This window comes from Triplophysa dalaica, chromosome 5, assembly GCF_015846415.1.
Source record: "Triplophysa dalaica isolate WHDGS20190420 chromosome 5, ASM1584641v1, whole genome shotgun sequence".
Taxonomy (NCBI): Eukaryota; Metazoa; Chordata; class Actinopteri; order Cypriniformes; family Nemacheilidae; genus Triplophysa; species Triplophysa dalaica.
Window position 1 is genome coordinate 21,247,895 of NC_079546.1, and position 18,453 is coordinate 21,266,347.

At 48.4% G+C, this 18,453-nt stretch overlaps 26 non-coding genes across 26 annotated transcripts; all 26 read right to left on the reverse strand.

Annotated features, from left to right (window-relative positions):
* Positions 1 to 255: 255 nt before the first annotated feature.
* Positions 256 to 337, reverse strand: trnas-cga (transfer RNA serine (anticodon CGA)). The gene has a single exon. It is a non-coding gene; the product is annotated as a tRNA-Ser (tRNA).
* A 694-nt stretch (positions 338 to 1,031) lies between these two features.
* trnal-aag (transfer RNA leucine (anticodon AAG)) lies at positions 1,032 to 1,113 on the reverse strand. Its single transcript has one exon. It is a non-coding gene; the product is annotated as a tRNA-Leu (tRNA).
* Positions 1,114 to 1,667: 554 nt separating this feature from the next.
* Positions 1,668 to 1,749, reverse strand: trnas-uga (transfer RNA serine (anticodon UGA)). The gene has a single exon. It is a non-coding gene; the product is annotated as a tRNA-Ser (tRNA).
* Positions 1,750 to 2,443: 694 nt separating this feature from the next.
* On the reverse strand, positions 2,444 to 2,525 carry trnal-aag (transfer RNA leucine (anticodon AAG)). The gene has a single exon. It is a non-coding gene; the product is annotated as a tRNA-Leu (tRNA).
* A 546-nt stretch (positions 2,526 to 3,071) lies between these two features.
* Positions 3,072 to 3,153, reverse strand: trnas-cga (transfer RNA serine (anticodon CGA)). Its single transcript has one exon. It is a non-coding gene; the product is annotated as a tRNA-Ser (tRNA).
* A 694-nt stretch (positions 3,154 to 3,847) lies between these two features.
* trnal-aag (transfer RNA leucine (anticodon AAG)) lies at positions 3,848 to 3,929 on the reverse strand. Its single transcript has one exon. It is a non-coding gene; the product is annotated as a tRNA-Leu (tRNA).
* A 554-nt stretch (positions 3,930 to 4,483) lies between these two features.
* On the reverse strand, positions 4,484 to 4,565 carry trnas-cga (transfer RNA serine (anticodon CGA)). Its single transcript has one exon. It is a non-coding gene; the product is annotated as a tRNA-Ser (tRNA).
* A 760-nt stretch (positions 4,566 to 5,325) lies between these two features.
* On the reverse strand, positions 5,326 to 5,407 carry trnas-cga (transfer RNA serine (anticodon CGA)). Its single transcript has one exon. It is a non-coding gene; the product is annotated as a tRNA-Ser (tRNA).
* Positions 5,408 to 5,796: 389 nt separating this feature from the next.
* On the reverse strand, positions 5,797 to 5,869 carry trnak-uuu (transfer RNA lysine (anticodon UUU)). The gene has a single exon. It is a non-coding gene; the product is annotated as a tRNA-Lys (tRNA).
* A 583-nt stretch (positions 5,870 to 6,452) lies between these two features.
* On the reverse strand, positions 6,453 to 6,534 carry trnal-aag (transfer RNA leucine (anticodon AAG)). Its single transcript has one exon. It is a non-coding gene; the product is annotated as a tRNA-Leu (tRNA).
* A 1,322-nt stretch (positions 6,535 to 7,856) lies between these two features.
* On the reverse strand, positions 7,857 to 7,938 carry trnal-aag (transfer RNA leucine (anticodon AAG)). The gene has a single exon. It is a non-coding gene; the product is annotated as a tRNA-Leu (tRNA).
* A 550-nt stretch (positions 7,939 to 8,488) lies between these two features.
* trnas-cga (transfer RNA serine (anticodon CGA)) lies at positions 8,489 to 8,570 on the reverse strand. Its single transcript has one exon. It is a non-coding gene; the product is annotated as a tRNA-Ser (tRNA).
* Positions 8,571 to 9,264: 694 nt separating this feature from the next.
* trnal-aag (transfer RNA leucine (anticodon AAG)) lies at positions 9,265 to 9,346 on the reverse strand. Its single transcript has one exon. It is a non-coding gene; the product is annotated as a tRNA-Leu (tRNA).
* Positions 9,347 to 9,899: 553 nt separating this feature from the next.
* trnas-uga (transfer RNA serine (anticodon UGA)) lies at positions 9,900 to 9,981 on the reverse strand. Its single transcript has one exon. It is a non-coding gene; the product is annotated as a tRNA-Ser (tRNA).
* A 694-nt stretch (positions 9,982 to 10,675) lies between these two features.
* On the reverse strand, positions 10,676 to 10,757 carry trnal-aag (transfer RNA leucine (anticodon AAG)). The gene has a single exon. It is a non-coding gene; the product is annotated as a tRNA-Leu (tRNA).
* A 546-nt stretch (positions 10,758 to 11,303) lies between these two features.
* trnas-cga (transfer RNA serine (anticodon CGA)) lies at positions 11,304 to 11,385 on the reverse strand. Its single transcript has one exon. It is a non-coding gene; the product is annotated as a tRNA-Ser (tRNA).
* Positions 11,386 to 12,079: 694 nt separating this feature from the next.
* On the reverse strand, positions 12,080 to 12,161 carry trnal-aag (transfer RNA leucine (anticodon AAG)). Its single transcript has one exon. It is a non-coding gene; the product is annotated as a tRNA-Leu (tRNA).
* A 546-nt stretch (positions 12,162 to 12,707) lies between these two features.
* trnas-cga (transfer RNA serine (anticodon CGA)) lies at positions 12,708 to 12,789 on the reverse strand. The gene has a single exon. It is a non-coding gene; the product is annotated as a tRNA-Ser (tRNA).
* Positions 12,790 to 13,482: 693 nt separating this feature from the next.
* On the reverse strand, positions 13,483 to 13,564 carry trnal-aag (transfer RNA leucine (anticodon AAG)). Its single transcript has one exon. It is a non-coding gene; the product is annotated as a tRNA-Leu (tRNA).
* Positions 13,565 to 14,110: 546 nt separating this feature from the next.
* Positions 14,111 to 14,192, reverse strand: trnas-cga (transfer RNA serine (anticodon CGA)). The gene has a single exon. It is a non-coding gene; the product is annotated as a tRNA-Ser (tRNA).
* Positions 14,193 to 14,886: 694 nt separating this feature from the next.
* On the reverse strand, positions 14,887 to 14,968 carry trnal-aag (transfer RNA leucine (anticodon AAG)). Its single transcript has one exon. It is a non-coding gene; the product is annotated as a tRNA-Leu (tRNA).
* A 554-nt stretch (positions 14,969 to 15,522) lies between these two features.
* On the reverse strand, positions 15,523 to 15,604 carry trnas-cga (transfer RNA serine (anticodon CGA)). Its single transcript has one exon. It is a non-coding gene; the product is annotated as a tRNA-Ser (tRNA).
* Positions 15,605 to 15,994: 390 nt separating this feature from the next.
* Positions 15,995 to 16,067, reverse strand: trnak-uuu (transfer RNA lysine (anticodon UUU)). The gene has a single exon. It is a non-coding gene; the product is annotated as a tRNA-Lys (tRNA).
* Positions 16,068 to 16,650: 583 nt separating this feature from the next.
* On the reverse strand, positions 16,651 to 16,732 carry trnal-aag (transfer RNA leucine (anticodon AAG)). Its single transcript has one exon. It is a non-coding gene; the product is annotated as a tRNA-Leu (tRNA).
* Positions 16,733 to 17,278: 546 nt separating this feature from the next.
* trnas-cga (transfer RNA serine (anticodon CGA)) lies at positions 17,279 to 17,360 on the reverse strand. Its single transcript has one exon. It is a non-coding gene; the product is annotated as a tRNA-Ser (tRNA).
* A 695-nt stretch (positions 17,361 to 18,055) lies between these two features.
* On the reverse strand, positions 18,056 to 18,137 carry trnal-aag (transfer RNA leucine (anticodon AAG)). The gene has a single exon. It is a non-coding gene; the product is annotated as a tRNA-Leu (tRNA).
* Positions 18,138 to 18,453: the final 316 nt, after the last annotated feature.

Sequence of the window (18,453 nt, forward strand, 5' to 3'; positions counted from 1 at the left end):
AGCGGAATCGGTTACAACAGCTGGCAAAGGTTTCTACATCCTGCTGCTCGTTTCACAGTTTTGATAGAACCTTCATGAAAGAGGCATTTAAAAAGTGCAGAAAGCGCGTGTCGACTGCACTTTGAGCAAATGCAGTCGAGCGTACTGGCCACCAGCCAGTTATATCAGGAACAAGTGGCATCTGTAGCAGAGTCGCTCGTAAAGAAACACGTGGGAGCTTATAAAGGCTTGTTCGTCTTCTCTCCCTACAGCAGCCGTAGTCGACAGGGTTTGAACCTGCGCGGGGAGACCCCAAAGGATTTCGAGTCCATCGCCTTAACCACTCGGCCACAACTACACAAAATACAGGCACTCTGCAAAGAGGACGATGTCAAAAAGGGAAAGTCAGGACTTCATTAACACGAAAAGGGCACATGGTCCCCTGTCGTGAGCCGGATTCGAACCGGGGTTGCTGTGACCACAACGCAGAGTACTAACCACTATACGATCACGACTAGCCAACAGCCCTCGGGCAAAGGTGCGGTTGCAGGACTTTGTTACAACATCTGCAGGAAGGGGATTGGCAGCTTTTGCTGAGGTCTCACGGAATTCCTGATGCAAGACCTCGATGAAATCCCTGCCCAAAGCCCATATGTCGACTGTAACGCACGAGCAAACCGATTATTTTTTTTTATCAACAGAGGGCGTGGCCAGAAGAGCTCACAAGTTAAAGGTGGGGAAACTCATTTAAAAGTTTTAAAAACTGCACTGACATCTCATCTTTGGTATTTTATCTAGCCGTGCTTTCCATAGAGGTCCCTCTAAAGAAAAGATTTGGAAAATCACATAAAAGGCTCCAAAATATGTACACATTGTTTTAGATTGAATGATTACTACATTGTTATATACCTAGTTGCATCGACAACCCATCGAGCGCACCTGTACCTGTCAATTTGGCTCAGACGGTCTGCCGGTACATAAAAGTGAGATGCGATTTAAAAGCTGCCCTCATTGCTCAGCCCGAGGGCAAACTGGCAATGTTAAGACTCAGCTGGCAGCGGTGGGATTTGAACCCACGCCTCCGAAGAGACTGGAGCCTTAATCCAGCGCCTAAGACCGCTCGGCCACGCTACCTCGAAAAAGCCTTTACTGCTTCCGGCTTCCGCTATTGTGTTTCACATCAGGCCCGCTGCGACTTTTCGCAGACAGTCAAGAGCTTACAGGGTTCTGTCGACTTAGGGTTCAGTGCACATTTCTGATGCAAGGGTGTTCAGCCCTATCTCTGGCCGGAGGCGATGCCACCTGCAGATTTGTAAAATCACATAAGAGTATATAAAAACTCGGCCATGCTACCACAGAACTGCAGCTACTTTAGGCCAATTTTTTCCAGTGTATCTCTCCGTTCGCTTTAAAGCTGCAAGTTCAAGCGGAATCGGTTACAACAGCTGGCAAAGGTTTCTACATCCTGCTGCTCGTTTCACAGTTTTGATAGAACCTTCATGAAAGAGGCATTTAAAAAATGCAGAAAGCGCGTGTCGACTGCACTTTGAGCAAATGCAGTCGAGCGTACTGGCCACCAGCCATTAGGCTGGTTATATCAGGAACAAGTGGCATCTGTAGCAGAGTCGCTCGTAAAGAAACACGTGGGAGCCTATAAAGGCTTGTTCGTCTTCTCTCCCTACAGCAGCCGTAGTCGACAGGGTTTGAACCTGCGCGGGGAGACCCCAAAGGATTTCAAGTCCATCGCCTTAACCACTCGGCCACAACTACACAAAATACAGGCACTCTGCAAAGAGGACGATGTCAAAAAGGGAAAGGCAGGACTTCATTAACACGAAAAGGGCACATGGTCCCCTGTCGTGAGCCGGATTCGAACCGGGGTTGCTGTGACCACAACGCAGAGTACTAACCACTATACGATCACGACTAGCCAACAGCCCTCGGGCAAAGGTGCGGTTGCAGGACTTTGTTACAACATCTGCAGGAAGGGGATTGGCAGCTTTTGCTGAGGTCTCACGGAATTCCTGATGCAAGACCTCGATGAAATCCCTGCCCAAAGCCCATATGTCGACTGTAACGCACGAGCAAACCGATTATTTTTTTTTATCAACAGAGGGCGTGGCCAGAAGAGCTCACAAGTTAAAGGTGGGGAAACTCATTTAAAAGTTTTAAAAACTGCACTGACATCTCATCTTTGGTATTTTATCTAGCCGTGCTTTCCATAGAGGTCCCTCTAAAGAAAAGATTTGGAAAATCACATAAAAGGCTCCAAAATATGTACACATTGTTTTAGATTGAATGATTACTACATTGTTATATACCTAGTTGCATCGACAACCCATCGAGCGCACCTGTACCTGTCAATTTGGCTCAGACGGTCTGCCGGTACATAAAAGTGAGATGCGATTTAAAAGCTGCCCTCATTGCTCAGCCCGAGGGCAAACTGGCAATGTTAAGACTCAGCTGGCAGCGGTGGGATTTGAACCCACGCCTCCGAAGAGACTGGAGCCTTAATCCAGCGCCTTAGACCGCTCGGCCACGCTACCTCGAAAAAGCCTTTACTGCTTCCGGCTTCCGCTATTGTGTTTCACATCAGGCCCGCTGCGACTTTTCGCAGACAGTCAAGAGCTTACAGGGTTCTGTCGACTTAGGGTTCAGTGCACATTTCTGATGCAAGGGTGTTCAGCCCTATCTCTGGCTGGAGGCGATGCCACCTGCAGATTTGTAAAAACACATAAGAGTATATAAAAACTCGGCCATGCTACCACAGAACTGCAGCTACTTTAGGCCAATTTTTTCCAGTGTATCTCTCCGTTCGCTTTAAAGCTGCAAGTTCAAGCGGAATCGGTTACAACAGCTGGCAAAGGTTTCTACATCCTGCTGCTCGTTTCACAGTTTTGATAGAACCTTCATGAAAGAGGCATTTAAAAAGTGCAGAAAGCGCGTGTCGACTGCACTTTGAGCAAATGCAGTCGAGCGTACTGGCCACCAGCCAGTTATATCAGGAACAAGTGGCATCTGTAGCAGAGTCGCTCGTAAAGAAACACGTGGGAGCCTATAAAGGCTTGTTCGTCTTCTCTCCCTACAGCAGCCGTAGTCGACAGGGTTTGAACCTGCGCGGGGAGACCCCAAAGGATTTCGAGTCCATCGCCTTAACCACTCGGCCACAACTACACAAAATACAGGCACTCTGCAAAGAGGACGATGTCAAAAAGGGAAAGTCAGGACTTCATTAACACGAAAAGGGCACATGGTCCCCTGTCGTGAGCCGGATTCGAACCGGGGTTGCTGTGACCACAACGCAGAGTACTAACCACTATACGATCACGACTAGCCAACAGCCCTCGGGCAAAGGTGCGGTTGCAGGACTTTGTTACAACATCTGCAGGAAGGGGATTGGCAGCTTTTGCTGAGGTCTCACGGAATTCCTGATGCAAGACCTCGATGAAATCCCTGCCCAAAGCCCATATGTCGACTGTAACGCACGAGCAAACCGATTATTTTTTTTTATCAACAGAGGGCGTGGCCAGAAGAGCTCACAAGTTAAAGGTGGGGAAACTCATTTAAAAGTTTTAAAAACTGCACTGACATCTCATCTTTGGTATTTTATCTAGCCGTGCTTTCCATAGAGGTCCCTCTAAAGAAAAGATTTGGAAAATCACATAAAAGGCTCCAAAATATGTACACATTGTTTTAGATTGAATGATTACTACATTGTTATATACCTAGTTGCATCGACAACCCATCGAGCGCACCTGTACCTGTCAATTTGGCTCAGACGGTCTGCCGGTACATAAAAGTGAGATGCGATTTAAAAGCTGCCCTCATTGCTCAGCCCGAGGGCAAACTGGCAATGTTAAGACTCAGCTGGCAGCGGTGGGATTTGAACCCACGCCTCCGAAGAGACTGGAGCCTTAATCCAGCGCCTTAGACCGCTCGGCCACGCTACCTCGAAAAAGCCTTTACTGCTTCCGGCTTCCGCTATTGTGTTTCACATCAGGCCCGCTGCGACTTTTCGCAGACAGTCAAGAGCTTACAGGGTTCTGTCGACTTAGGGTTCAGTGCACATTTCTGATGCAAGGGTGTTCAGCCCTATCTCTGGCCGGAGGCGATGCCACCTGCAGATTTGTAAAATCACATAAGAGTATATAAAAACTCGGCCATGCTACCACAGAACTGCAGCTACTTTAGGCCAATTTTTTCCAGTGTATCTCTCCGTTCGCTTTAAAGCTGCAAGTTCAAGCGGAATCGGTTACAACAGCTGGCAAAGGTTTCTACATCCTGCTGCTCGTTTCACAGTTTTGATAGAACCTTCATGAAAGAGGCATTTAAAAAATGCAGAAAGCGCGTGTCGACTGCTCTTTGAGCAAATGCAGTCGAGCGTACTGGCCACCAGCCATTAGGCTGGTTATATCAGGAACAAGTGGCATCTGTAGCAGAGTCGCTCGTAAAGAAACACGTGGGAGCCTATAAAGGCTTGTTCGTCTTCTCTCCCTACAGCAGCCGTAGTCGACAGGGTTTGAACCTGCGCGGGGAGACCCCAAAGGATTTCGAGTCCATCGCCTTAACCACTCGGCCACAACTACACAAAATACAGGCACTCTGCAAAGAGGACGATGTCAAAAAGGGAAAGGCAGGACTTCATTAACACGAAAAGGGCACATGGTCCCCTGTCGTGAGCCGGATTCGAACCGGGGTTGCTGTGACCACAACGCAGAGTACTAACCACTATACGATCACGACTAGCCAACAGCCCTCGGGCAAAGGTGCAGTTGCAGGACTTTGTTACAACATCTGCAGGAAGGGGATTGGCAGCTTTTGCTGAGGTCTCACGGAATTCCTGATGCAAGACCTCGATGAAATCCCTGCCCAAAGCCCATATGTCGACTGTAACGCACGAGCAAACCGATTATTTTTTTTTATCAACAGAGGGCGTGGCTCTGTATCTCTGGCTGGAGGCGATGCCACCTGCAGATTTGTAAAATCACATAAGAGTATATAAAAACTCGGCCATGCTACCACAGAACTGCAGCTACTTTAGGCCAATTTTTTCCAGTGTATCTCTCCGTTCGCTTTAAAGCTGCAAGTTCAAGCGGAATCGGTTACAACAGCTGGCAAAGGTTTCTACATCCTGCTGCTCGTTTCACAGTTTTGATAGAACCTTCATGAAAGAGGCATTTAAAAAGTGCAGAAAGCGCGTGTCGACTGCACTTTGAGCAAATGCAGTCGAGCGTACTGGCCACCAGCCAGTTATATCAGGAACAAGTGGCATCTGTAGCAGAGTCGCTCGTAAAGAAACACGTGGGAGCCTATAAAGGCTTGTTCGTCTTCTCTCCCTACAGCAGCCGTAGTCGACAGGGTTTGAGCCTGCGCGGGGAGACCCCAAAGGATTTCGAGTCCATCGCCTTAACCACTCGGCCACGACTACACAAAATACAGGCACTCTGCAAAGAGGACGATGTCAAAAAGGGAAAGGCAGGACTTCATTAACACGAAAAGGGCACATGGTGCACTGTCGTGAGCCGGATTCGAACCGGGGTTGCTGCGACCACAACGCAGAGTACTAACCACTATACGATCACGACTAGCCAACAGCCTCGGGCAAAGGTGCGGTAGCAGGACTTTGTTACAACATCTGCAGGAAGGGGATTGGCAGCTTTTGCTGAGGTCTCACGGAATTCCTGATGCAAGACCTCGATGAAATCCCTGCCCAAAGCCCATATGTCGACTGTAACGCACGAGCAAACAGATTATTTTATTTTTATCAACAGAGGGCGTGGCCAGAAGAGCTCACAAGTTAAAGGTGGGGAAACTCATCGCCCGAACAGGGACTTGAACCCTGGACCCTCAGATTAAAAGTCTGATGCTCTACCGGCTGAGCTATCCGGGCCCTTGAATTGCAATGACATGTTCTAGGTCTAGGCCCTCGGGCGGGGGCGTTGAGTACAGTAGGTGAGTGCAAGTTCAAAGTGTGCGACTTTTGGCAGACAGTCAAGAGCTTACAGGGTTCTGTCGACTTAGGGTTCAGTGCACATTTCTGATGCAATGGTGTTCAGCCCTATCTCTGGCTGGAGGCGATGCCACCTGTAGATTGCAGTTCGCCGAGCAAACCTGAACCGTTGTACACCTGAGCCGGGTAACGTGGGAGTTGTCAGGTAAGTGAAAGTCAGACGAGTTTTAAAAACTGCCCTGACATCTCATCTTTGGTCTTTTATCTAGCCGTGCTTTCCATAGAGGTCCCTCTAAAGAAAAGATTTGGAAAATCACATAAAAGGCTCCAAAATATGTACACATTGTTTTAGATTGAATGATTACTACATTGTTATATACCTAGTTGCATCGACAACCCATCGAGCGCACCTGTACCTGTCAATTTGGCTCAGACGGTCTGCCGGTACATAAAAGTGAGATGCGATTTAAAAGCTGCCCTCATTGCTCAGCCCGAGGGCAAACTGGCAATGTTAAGACTCAGCTGGCAGCGGTGGGATTTGAACCCACGCCTCCGAAGAGACTGGAGCCTTAATCCAGCGCCTTAGACCGCTCGGCCACGCTACCTCGAAAAAGCCTTTACTGCTTCCGGCTTCCGCTATTGTGTTTCACATCAGGCCCGCTGCGACTTTTCGCAGACAGTCAAGAGCTTACAGGGTTCTGTCGACTTAGGGTTCAGTGCACATTTCTGATGCAAGGGTGTTCAGCCCTATCTCTGGCTGGAGGCGATGCCACCTGCAGATTTGTAAAAACACATAAGAGTATATAAAAACTCGGCCATGCTACCACAGAACTGCAGCTACTTTAGGCCAATTTTTTCCAGTGTATCTCTCCGTTCGCTTTAAAGCTGCAAGTTCAAGCGGAATCGGTTACAACAGCTGGCAAAGGTTTCTACATCCTGCTGCTCGTTTCACAGTTTTGATAGAACCTTCATGAAAGAGGCATTTAAAAAGTGCAGAAAGCGCGTGTCGACTGCACTTTGAGCAAATGCAGTCGAGCGTACTGGCCACCAGCCAGTTATATCAGGAACAAGTGGCATCTGTAGCAGAGTCGCTCGTAAAGAAACACGTGGGAGCCTATAAAGGCTTGTTCGTCTTCTCTCCCTACAGCAGCCGTAGTCGACAGGGTTTGTGCCTGCGCGGGGAGACTCCAAAGGATTTCGAGTCCATTGCCTTAACCACTCGGCCACAACTACACAAAATACAGGCACTCTGCAAAGAGGACGATGTCAAAAAGGGAAAGGCAGGACTTCATTAACACGAAAAGGGCACATGGTCCCCTGTCGTGAGCCGGACTCGAACCGGGGTTGCTGTGACCACAACGCAGAGTACTAACCACTATACGATCACGACTAGCCAACAGCCCTCGGGCAAAGGTGCGGTTGCAGGACTTTGTTACAACATCTGCAGGAAGGGGATTGGCAGCTTTTGCTGAGGTCTCACGGAATTCCTGATGCAAGACCTCGATGAAATCCCTGCCCAAAGCCCATATGTCGACTGTAACGCACGAGCAAACCGATTATTTTTTTTTATCAACAGAGGGCGTGGCCAGAAGAGCTCACAAGTTAAAGGTGGGGAAACTCATTTAAAAGTTTTAAAAACTGCACTGACATCTCATCTTTGGTATTTTATCTAGCCGTGCTTTCCATAGAGGTCCCTCTAAAGAAAAGATTTGGAAAATCACATAAAAGGCTCCAAAATATGTACACATTGTTTTAGATTGAATGATTACTACATTGTTATATACCTAGTTGCATCGACAACCCATCGAGCGCACCTGTACCTGTCAATTTGGCTCAGACGGTCTGCCGGTACATAAAAGTGAGATGCGATTTAAAAGCTGCCCTCATTGCTCAGCCCGAGGGCAAACTGGCAATGTTAAGACTCAGCTGGCAGCGGTGGGATTTGAACCCACGCCTCCGAAGAGACTGGAGCCTTAATCCAGCGCCTTAGACCGCTCGGCCACGCTACCTCGAAAAAGCCTTTACTGCTTCCGGCTTCCGCTATTGTGTTTCACATCAGGCCCGCTGCGACTTTTCGCAGACAGTCAAGAGCTTACAGGGTTCTGTCGACTTAGGGTTCAGTGCACATTTCTGATGCAAGGGTGTTCAGCCCTATCTCTGGCTGGAGGCGATGCCACCTGCAGATTTGTAAAATCACATAAGAGTATATAAAAACTCGGCCATGCTACCACAGAACTGCAGCTACTTTAGGCCAATTTTTTCCAGTGTATCTCTCCGTTCGCTTTAAAGCTGCAAGTTCAAGCGGAATCGGTTACAACAGCTGGCAAAGGTTTCTACATCCTGCTGCTCGTTTCACAGTTTTGATAGAACCTTCATGAAAGAGGCATTTAAAAAGTGCAGAAAGCGCGTGTCGACTGCACTTTGAGCAAATGCAGTCGAGCGTACTGGCCACCAGCCATAGCTGTATATCAGGAACAAGTGGCATCTGTAGCAGAGTCGCTCGTAAAGAAACACGTGGGAGCTTATAAAGGCTTGTTCGTCTTCTCTCCCTACAGCAGCCGTAGTCGACAGGGTTTGAACCTGCGCGGGGAGACCCCAAAGGATTTCGAGTCCATCGCCTTAACCACTCGGCCACAACTACACAAAATACAGGCACTCTGCAAAGAGGACGATGTCAAAAAGGGAAAGTCAGGACTTCATTAACACGAAAAGGGCACATGGTCCCCTGTCGTGAGCCGGATTCGAACCGGGGTTGCTGTGACCACAACGCAGAGTACTAACCACTATACGATCACGACTAGCCAACAGCCCTCGGGCAAAGGTGCGGTTGCAGGACTTTGTTACAACATCTGCAGGAAGGGGATTGGCAGCTTTTGCTGAGGTCTCACGGAATTCCTGATGCAAGACCTCGATGAAATCCCTGCCCAAAGCCCATATGTCGACTGTAACGCACGAGCAAACCGATTATTTTTTTTTATCAACAGAGGGCGTGGCCAGAAGAGCTCACAAGTTAAAGGTGGGGAAACTCATTTAAAAGTTTTAAAAACTGCACTGACATCTCATCTTTGGTATTTTATCTAGCCGTGCTTTCCATAGAGGTCCCTCTAAAGAAAAGATTTGGAAAATCACATAAAAGGCTCCAAAATATGTACACATTGTTTTAGATTGAATGATTACTACATTGTTATATACCTAGTTGCATCGACAACCCATCGAGCGCACCTGTACCTGTCAATTTGGCTCAGACGGTCTGCCGGTACATAAAAGTGAGATGCGATTTAAAAGCTGCCCTCATTGCTCAGCCCGAGGGCAAACTGGCAATGTTAAGACTCAGCTGGCAGCGGTGGGATTTGAACCCACGCCTCCGAAGAGACTGGAGCCTTAATCCAGCGCCTAAGACCGCTCGGCCACGCTACCTCGAAAAAGCCTTTACTGCTTCCGGCTTCCGCTATTGTGTTTCACATCAGGCCCGCTGCGACTTTTCGCAGACAGTCAAGAGCTTACAGGGTTCTGTCGACTTAGGGTTCAGTGCACATTTCTGATGCAAGGGTGTTCAGCCCTATCTCTGGCCGGAGGCGATGCCACCTGCAGATTTGTAAAATCACATAAGAGTATATAAAAACTCGGCCATGCTACCACAGAACTGCAGCTACTTTAGGCCATTTTTTCCAGTGTATCTCTCCGTTCGCTTTAAAGCTGCAAGTTCAAGCGGAATCGGTTACAACAGCTGGCAAAGGTTTCTACATCCTGCTGCTCGTTTCACAGTTTTGATAGAACCTTCATGAAAGAGGCATTTAAAAAATGCAGAAAGCGCGTGTCGACTGCACTTTGAGCAAATGCAGTCGAGCGTACTGGCCACCAGCCATTAGGCTGGTTATATCAGGAACAAGTGGCATCTGTAGCAGAGTCGCTCGTAAAGAAACACGTGGGAGCCTATAAAGGCTTGTTCGTCTTCTCTCCCTACAGCAGCCGTAGTCGACAGGGTTTGAACCTGCGCGGGGAGACCCCAAAGGATTTCAAGTCCATCGCCTTAACCACTCGGCCACAACTACACAAAATACAGGCACTCTGCAAAGAGGACGATGTCAAAAAGGGAAAGGCAGGACTTCATTAACACGAAAAGGGCACATGGTCCCCTGTCGTGAGCCGGATTCGAACCGGGGTTGCTGTGACCACAACGCAGAGTACTAACCACTATACGATCACGACTAGCCAACAGCCCTCGGGCAAAGGTGCGGTTGCAGGACTTTGTTACAACATCTGCAGGAAGGGGATTGGCAGCTTTTGCTGAGGTCTCACGGAATTCCTGATGCAAGACCTCGATGAAATCCCTGCCCAAAGCCCATATGTCGACTGTAACGCACGAGCAAACCGATTATTTTTTTTTATCAACAGAGGGCGTGGCCAGAAGAGCTCACAAGTTAAAGGTGGGGAAACTCATTTAAAAGTTTTAAAAACTGCACTGACATCTCATCTTTGGTATTTTATCTAGCCGTGCTTTCCATAGAGGTCCCTCTAAAGAAAAGATTTGGAAAATCACATAAAAGGCTCCAAAATATGTACACATTGTTTTAGATTGAATGATTACTACATTGTTATATACCTAGTTGCATCGACAACCCATCGAGCGCACCTGTACCTGTCAATTTGGCTCAGACGGTCTGCCGGTACATAAAAGTGAGATGCGATTTAAAAGCTGCCCTCATTGCTCAGCCCGAGGGCAAACTGGCAATGTTAAGACTCAGCTGGCAGCGGTGGGATTTGAACCCACGCCTCCGAAGAGACTGGAGCCTTAATCCAGCGCCTTAGACCGCTCGGCCACGCTACCTCGAAAAAGCCTTTACTGCTTCCGGCTTCCGCTATTGTGTTTCACATCAGGCCCGCTGCGACTTTTCGCAGACAGTCAAGAGCTTACAGGGTTCTGTCGACTTAGGGTTCAGTGCACATTTCTGATGCAAGGGTGTTCAGCCCTATCTCTGGCTGGAGGCGATGCCACCTGCAGATTTGTAAAATCACATAAGAGTATATAAAAACTCGGCCATGCTACCACAGAACTGCAGCTACTTTAGGCCAATTTTTTCCAGTGTATCTCTCCGTTCGCTTTAAAGCTGCAAGTTCAAGCGGAATCGGTTACAACAGCTGGCAAAGGTTTCTACATCCTGCTGCTCGTTTCACAGTTTTGATAGAACCTTCATGAAAGAGGCATTTAAAAAGTGCAGAAAGCGCGTGTCGACTGCACTTTGAGCAAATGCAGTCGAGCGTACTGGCCACCAGCCAGTTATATCAGGAACAAGTGGCATCTGTAGCAGAGTCGCTCGTAAAGAAACACGTGGGAGCTTATAAAGGCTTGTTCGTCTTCTCTCCCTACAGCAGCCGTAGTCGACAGGGTTTGAACCTGCGCGGGGAGACCCCAAAGGATTTCGAGTCCATCGCCTTAACCACTCGGCCACAACTACACAAAATACAGGCACTCTGCAAAGAGGACGATGTCAAAAAGGGAAAGTCAGGACTTCATTAACACGAAAAGGGCACATGGTCCCCTGTCGTGAGCCGGATTCGAACCGGGGTTGCTGTGACCACAACGCAGAGTACTAACCACTATACGATCACGACTAGCCAACAGCCCTCGGGCAAAGGTGCGGTTGCAGGACTTTGTTACAACATCTGCAGGAAGGGGATTGGCAGCTTTTGCTGAGGTCTCACGGAATTCCTGATGCAAGACCTCGATGAAATCCCTGCCCAAAGCCCATATGTCGACTGTAACGCACGAGCAAACCGATTATTTTTTTTTATCAACAGAGGGCGTGGCCAGAAGAGCTCACAAGTTAAAGGTGGGGAAACTCATTTAAAAGTTTTAAAAACTGCACTGACATCTCATCTTTGGTATTTTATCTAGCCGTGCTTTCCATAGAGGTCCCTCTAAAGAAAAGATTTGGAAAATCACATAAAAGGCTCCAAAATATGTACACATTGTTTTAGATTGAATGATTACTACATTGTTATATACCTAGTTGCATCGACAACCCATCGAGCGCACCTGTACCTGTCAATTTGGCTCAGACGGTCTGCCGGTACATAAAAGTGAGATGCGATTTAAAAGCTGCCCTCATTGCTCAGCCCGAGGGCAAACTGGCAATGTTAAGACTCAGCTGGCAGCGGTGGGATTTGAACCCACGCCTCCGAAGAGACTGGAGCCTTAATCCAGCGCCTAAGACCGCTCGGCCACGCTACCTCGAAAAAGCCTTTACTGCTTCCGGCTTCCGCTATTGTGTTTCACATCAGGCCCGCTGCGACTTTTCGCAGACAGTCAAGAGCTTACAGGGTTCTGTCGACTTAGGGTTCAGTGCACATTTCTGATGCAAGGGTGTTCAGCCCTATCTCTGGCCGGAGGCGATGCCACCTGCAGATTTGTAAAATCACATAAGAGTATATAAAAACTCGGCCATGCTACCACAGAACTGCAGCTACTTTAGGCCAATTTTTTCCAGTGTATCTCTCCGTTCGCTTTAAAGCTGCAAGTTCAAGCGGAATCGGTTACAACAGCTGGCAAAGGTTTCTACATCCTGCTGCTCGTTTCACAGTTTTGATAGAACCTTCATGAAAGAGGCATTTAAAAAATGCAGAAAGCGCGTGTCGACTGCACTTTGAGCAAATGCAGTCGAGCGTACTGGCCACCAGCCAGTTATATCAGGAACAAGTGGCATCTGTAGCAGAGTCGCTCGTAAAGAAACACGTGGGAGCCTATAAAGGCTTGTTCGTCTTCTCTCCCTACAGCAGCCGTAGTCGACAGGGTTTGAGCCTGCGCGGGGAGACCCCAAAGGATTTCGAGTCCATCGCCTTAACCACTCGGCCACGACTACACAAAATACAGGCACTCTGCAAAGAGGACGATGTCAAAAAGGGAAAGGCAGGACTTCATTAACACGAAAAGGGCACATGGTCCACTGTCGTGAGCCGGATTCGAACCGGGGTTGCTGCGACCACAACGCAGAGTACTAACCACTATACGATCACGACTAGCCAACAGCCTCGGGCAAAGGTGCGGTTGCAGGACTTTGTTACAACATCTGCAGGAAGGGGATTGGCAGCTTTTGCTGAGGTCTCACGGAATTCCTGATGCAAGACCTCGATGAAATCCCTGCCCAAAGCCCATATGTCGACTGTAACGCACGAGCAAACCGATTATTTTTTTTTATCAACAGAGGGCGTGGCCAGAAGAGCTCACAAGTTAAAGGTGGGGAAACTCATTTAAAAGTTTTAAAAACTGCCCTGACATCTCATCTTTGGTCTTTTATCTAGCCGTGCTTTCCATAGAGGTCCCTCTAAAGAAAAGATTTGGAAAATCACATAAAAGGCTCCAAAATATGTACACATTGTTTTAGATTGAATGATTACTACATTGTTATATACCTAGTTGCATCGACAACCCATCGAGCGCACCTGTACCTGTCAATTTGGCTCAGACGGTCTGCCGGTACATAAAAGTGAGATGCGATTTAAAAGCTGCCCTCATTGCTCAGCCCGAGGGCAAACTGGCAATGTTAAGACTCAGCTGGCAGCGGTGGGATTTGAACCCACGCCTCCGAAGAGACTGGAGCCTTAATCCAGCGCCTTAGACCGCTCGGCCACGCTACCTCGAAAAAGCCTTTACTGCTTCCGGCTTCCGCTATTGTGTTTCACATCAGGCCCGCTGCGACTTTTCGCAGACAGTCAAGAGCTTACAGGGTTCTGTCGACTTAGGGTTCAGTGCACATTTCTGATGCAAGGGTGTTCAGCCCTATCTCTGGCTGGAGGCGATGCCACCTGCAGATTTGTAAAAACACATAAGAGTATATAAAAACTCGGCCATGCTACCACAGAACTGCAGCTACTTTAGGCCAATTTTTTCCAGTGTATCTCTCCGTTCGCTTTAAAGCTGCAAGTTCAAGCGGAATCGGTTACAACAGCTGGCAAAGGTTTCTACATCCTGCTGCTCGTTTCACAGTTTTGATAGAACCTTCATGAAAGAGGCATTTAAAAAGTGCAGAAAGCGCGTGTCGACTGCACTTTGAGCAAATGCAGTCGAGCGTACTGGCCACCAGCCAGTTATATCAGGAACAAGTGGCATCTGTAGCAGATTCGCTCGTAAAGAAACACGTGGGAGCCTATAAAGGCTTGTTCGTCTTCTCTCCCTACAGCAGCCGTAGTCGACAGGGTTTGAACCTGCGCGGGGAGACCCCAAAGGATTTCGAGTCCATCGCCTTAACCACTCGGCCACAACTACACAAAATACAGGCACTCTGCAAAGAGGACGATGTCAAAAAGGGAAAGTCAGGACTTCATTAACACGAAAAGGGCACATGGTCCCCTGTCGTGAGCCGGATTCGAACCGGGGTTGCTGTGACCACAACGCAGAGTACTAACCACTATACGATCACGACTAGCCAACAGCCCTCGGGCAAAGGTGCGGTTGCAGGACTTTGTTACAACATCTGCAGGAAGGGGATTGGCAGCTTTTGCTGAGGTCTCACGGAATTCCTGATGCAAGACCTCGATGAAATCCCTGCCCAAAGCCCATATGTCGACTGTAACGCACGAGCAAACCGATTATTTTTTTTTATCAACAGAGGGCGTGGCCAGAAGAGCTCACAAGTTAAAGGTGGGGAAACTCATTTAAAAGTTTTAAAAACTGCACTGACATCTCATCTTTGGTATTTTATCTAGCCGTGCTTTCCATAGAGGTCCCTCTAAAGAAAAGATTTGGAAAATCACATAAAAGGCTCCAAAATATGTACACATTGTTTTAGATTGAATGATTACTACATTGTTATATACCTAGTTGCATCGACAACCCATCGAGCGCACCTGTACCTGTCAATTTGGCTCAGACGGTCTGCCGGTACATAAAAGTGAGATGCGATTTAAAAGCTGCCCTCATTGCTCAGCCCGAGGGCAAACTGGCAATGTTAAGACTCAGCTGGCAGCGGTGGGATTTGAACCCACGCCTCCGAAGAGACTGGAGCCTTAATCCAGCGCCTTAGACCGCTCGGCCACGCTACCTCGAAAAAGCCTTTACTGCTTCCGGCTTCCGCTATTGTGTTTCACATCAGGCCCGCTGCGACTTTTCGCAGACAGTCAAGAGCTTACAGGGTTCTGTCGACTTAGGGTTCAGTGCACATTTCTGATGCAAGGGTGTTCAGCCCTATCTCTGGCCGGAGGCGATGCCACCTGCAGATTTGTAAAATCACATAAGAGTATATAAAAACTCGGCCATGCTACCACAGAACTGCAGCTACTTTAGGCCAATTTTTTCCAGTGTATCTCTCCGTTCGCTTTAAAGCTGCAAGTTCAAGCGGAATCGGTTACAACAGCTGGCAAAGGTTTCTACATCCTGCTGCTCGTTTCACAGTTTTGATAGAACCTTCATGAAAGAGGCATTTAAAAAATGCAGAAAGCGCGTGTCGACTGCACTTTGAGCAAATGCAGTCGAGCGTACTGGCCACCAGCCATTAGGCTGGTTATATCAGGAACAAGTGGCATCTGTAGCAGAGTCGCTCGTAAAGAAACACGTGGGAGCCTATAAAGGCTTGTTCGTCTTCTCTCCCTACAGCAGCCGTAGTCGACAGGGTTTGAGCCTGCGCGGGGAGACCCCAAAGGATTTCGAGTCCATCGCCTTAACCACTCGGCCACGACTACACAAAATACAGGCACTCTGCAAAGAGGACGATGTCAAAAAGGGAAAGGCAGGACTTCATTAACACGAAAAGGGCACATGGTCCCCTGTCGTGAGCCGGATTCGAACCGGGGTTGCTGCGACCACAACGCAGAGTACTAACCACTATACGATCACGACTAGCCAACAGCCCTCGGGCAAAGGTGCGGTAGCAGGACTTTGTTACAACATCTGCAGGAAGGGGATTGGCAGCTTTTGCTGAGGTCTCACGGAATTCCTGATGCAAGACCTCGATGAAATCCCTGCCCAAAGCCCATATGTCGACTGTAACGCACGAGCAAACAGATTATTTTATTTTTATCAACAGAGGGCGTGGCCAGAAGAGCTCACAAGTTAAAGGTGAGGAAACTCATCGCCCGAACAGGGACTTGAACCCTGGACCCTCAGATTAAAAGTCTGATGCTCTACCGGCTGAGCTATCCGGGCCCTTGAATTGCAATGACATGTTCTAGGTCTAGGCCCTCGGGCGGGGGCGTTGAGTACAGTAGGTGAGTGCAAGTTCAAAGTGTGCGACTTTTGGCAGACAGTCAAGAGCTTACAGGGTTCTGTCGACTTAGGGTTCAGTGCACATTTCTGATGCAATGGTGTTCAGCCCTATCTCTGGCTGGAGGCGATGCCACCTGTAGATTGCAGTTCGCCGAGCAAACCTGAACCGTTGTACACCTGAGCCGGGTAACGTGGGAGTTGTCAGGTAAGTGAAAGTCAGACGAGTTTTAAAAACTGCCCTGACATCTCATCTTTGGTCTTTTATCTAGCCGTGCTTTCCATAGAGGTCCCTCTAAAGAAAAGATTTGGAAAATCACATAAAAGGCTCCAAAATATGTACACATTGTTTTAGATTGAATGATTACTACATTGTTATATACCTAGTTGCATCGACAACCCATCGAGCGCACCTGTACCTGTCAATTTGGCTCAGACGGTCTGCCGGTACATAAAAGTGAGATGCGATTTAAAAGCTGCCCTCATTGCTCAGCCCGAGGGCAAACTGGCAATGTTAAGACTCAGCTGGCAGCGGTGGGATTTGAACCCACGCCTCCGAAGAGACTGGAGCCTTAATCCAGCGCCTTAGACCGCTCGGCCACGCTACCTCGAAAAAGCCTTTACTGCTTCCGGCTTCCGCTATTGTGTTTCACATCAGGCCCGCTGCGACTTTTCGCAGACAGTCAAGAGCTTACAGGGTTCTGTCGACTTAGGGTTCAGTGCACATTTCTGATGCAAGGGTGTTCAGCCCTATCTCTGGCTGGAGGCGATGCCACCTGCAGATGTGTAAAATCACATAAGAGTATATAAAAACTCGGCCATGATACCACAGAACTGCAGCTACTTTAGGCCAATTTTTTCCAGTGTATCTCTCCGTTCGCTTTAAAGCTGCAAGTTCAAGCGGAATCGGTTACAACAGCTGGCAAAGGTTTCTACATCCTGCTGCTCGTTTCACAGTTTTGATAGAACCTTCATGAAAGAGGCATTTAAAAAGTGCAGAAAGCGCGTGTCGACTGCACTTTGAGCAAATGCAGTCGAGCGTACTGGCCACCAGCCAGTTATATCAGGAACAAGTGGCATCTGTAGCAGAGTCGCTCGTAAAGAAACACGTGGGAGCCTATAAAGGCTTGTTCGTCTTCTCTCCCTACAGCAGCCGTAGTCGACAGGGTTTGAACCTGCGCGGGGAGACCCCAAAGGATTTCGAGTCCATCGCCTTAACCACTCGGCCACGACTACACAAAATACAGGCACTCTGCAAAGAGGACGATGTCAAAAAGGGAAAGTCAGGACTTCATTAACACGAAAAGGGCACATGGTCCCCTGACGTGAGCCGGATTCGAACCGGGGTTGCTGCGACCACAACGCAGAGTACTAACCACTATACGATCACGACTAGCCAACAGCCCTCGGGCAAAGGTGCGGTAGCAGGACTTTGTTACAACATCTGCAGGAAGGGGATTGGCAGCTTTTGCTGAGGTCTCACGGAATTCCTGATGCAAGACCTCGATGAAATCCCTGCCCAAAGCCCATATGTCGACTGTAACGCACGAGCAAACCGATTATTTTATTTTTATCAACAGAGGGCGTGGCCAGAAGAGCTCACAAGTTAAAGGTGGGGAAACTCATTTAAAAGTTTTAAAAACTGCCCTGACATCTCATCTTTGGTATTTTATCTAGCCGTGCTTTCCATAGAGGTCCCTCTAAAGAAAAGATTTGGAAAATCACATAAAAGGCTCCAAAATATGTACACATTGTTTTAGATTGAATGATTACTACATTGGTATATACCTAGTTGCATCGACAACCCATCGAGCGCACCTCTACCTGTCAATTTGGCTCAGACGGTCTGCCGGTACATAAAAGTGAGATGCGATTTAAAAGCTGCCCTCATTGCTCAGCCCGAGGGCAAACTGGCAATGTTAAGACTCAGCTGGCAGCGGTGGAATTTGAACCCACGCCTCCGAAGAGACTGGAGCCTTAATCCAGCGCCTTAGACCGCTCGGCCACGCTACCTCGAAAAAGCCTTTACTGCTTCCGGCTTCCGCTATTGTGTTTCACATCAGGCCCGCTGCGACTTTTCGCAGACAGTCAAGAGCTTACAGGGTTCTGTCGACTTAGGGTTCAGTGCACATTTCTGATGCAAGGGTGTTCAGCCCTATCTCTGGCTGGAGGCGATGCCACCTGCAGATTTGTAAAATCACATAAGAGTATATAAAAACTCGGCCATGCTACCACAGAACTGCAGCTACTTTAGGCCAATTTTTTCCAGTGTATCTCTCCGTTCGCTTTAAAGCTGCAAGTTCAAGCGGAATCGGTTACAACAGCTGGC